Below are 1,759 nucleotides of genomic sequence, written 5' to 3' on the forward strand. Positions count from 1 at the left end.
AAAAAGTATTGCACGTGGTGGGGGGAGGGGTAAGAACGCGCGCGAGGGAATGATTGTTGAACAAGTTACTGAACTTACTGAAAGAAGTCCGACGGAAATATTTTTGTTGCTTTTATACTTGGTGGACGCTTTCTTAACTATTCTAAATTGCCACTTTTAACATGATGGTTTTATGTCAGCTCTTGGTTTTGGTGACTACGTATCCTTCCACCCCCACCCTCATTTCTGATTACGCTTGTACACCAATTACGTTTTACACTGCTGAAGATGGTTGTTAACCGCGTTTGCAGTACGTTGTGGTAACAACAGAATTTATGCTCTCTTTATGCCAAAACTCAAAAGGCGTTCTTCAAGTGGAAAAATCATGATTGTCTAGATTTAAAAAACATGCAACCAAAACATTTATTGGTATATGCCAAGGTTTATTTAGGATAACTTTTTTATTCATTTAATATTTTTAGCATGGCAGAAACACACAACCCCCCTCCCCCCCCCCAAAACCCCCAATACAGGGATAAAAATACATTGAGCAAAGATTTTTTTTAAGTGAAAAATTACACAAACAAAAAAGTATTTTAATTGTAAATAGTTGCAATTAGGGTGGGTGGATGGATGGATAGGTGGATAGACGGACAGACAGATGGGAGGGAACAAAAGAGTGGAAGGGGTGAAATGAGATCTGTTATTAGTCCATCGAGCACCTCCAGCATGACAGCTCCCAACCCAACTGGCAGAGCCACGTTTTTCAGGCCCAGGTCAGGAGCATGAGAAGTCTCACCCCAAGTGGGCAAGTTATTCTAAAGAACAGGAGCCATGACACAGGAGGCTCTTCTGGACACTGCCAGCTGAAATTCCTTGAATGATGGGATCTACAGCATTGATGGCACAGATAGAATGGGCCTCTCCCATTGGGATGAGACAATTCTTCAGGTAACCTGGATCCATGTCATGCAGGGCTTTATAGGTAATATATAGGCACCTTAAATTGCACCCAAAAGCAAACTACGAGCCAGTGCAGCTCACGAACTGCATGGGCAATTCCAAGGGCCCCCGGAAGCTGCCCGTGCTGCCGCACTCTGCATCAGTTGTAGTTTTTAATTACTCTTCAGGGGGGTAGCCCCATGTAGAGCGCCTTGCAGTAGTCAGATATGACATGATCAGGGTTTTGAAAGACCGAGCACAGGGACTCCTGATGCAGGAAAGCCCAGAATATGTTAGAAATCCATCTTCAATCAATCAAAATTCAGTATCCCCACTGCCATCCTATTTTTCCATATCATTTTTCCAATGAGCATAGTGTAGATTTGGAAGTAATTTTTCAGTTTAGATTCATGGATACACTTGTGAACTATGGAGTTCTTTGCAAATGTATTACCTGCTGTTCAGTAGAATCTTGATCAATTGCAAGATAATTGAGTTGCACTTCTTGGTTCAAGACAGAATTAAGCCCTAAAACATCTGGCCAGTGTTCCAGAGAACATCATGTTCAGGCAACTTGCTATACAAACAAATTTAATAGCAAACTGAACTATTTATCCACATAATACTATAAAAGTACTAAAGTATTTTTAATGTAAAGCTGGCAAAAGTCTTAATTTTAGCCAAGGTCAGATACTGTACATGGCCTCTTTTTCTAGCCCTGAGTAATATAAGCACAGAACTTTGCTATTTCTGAAGTAGAAACAGCAATGAGGTATTAGTAATATATCCAGAAACTTTACTTAAATTACCAAAGCAAATAACATTTTCTACCATCCAG

Source organism: Thamnophis sirtalis, unplaced genomic scaffold, assembly GCF_051295495.1.
Source record: "Thamnophis sirtalis isolate CommonGarterSnake01/CBP01778 unplaced genomic scaffold, rThaSir2_p1.2 scaffold_8, whole genome shotgun sequence".
In the NCBI taxonomy this organism is placed as follows: domain Eukaryota; kingdom Metazoa; phylum Chordata; class Lepidosauria; order Squamata; family Natricidae; genus Thamnophis; species Thamnophis sirtalis.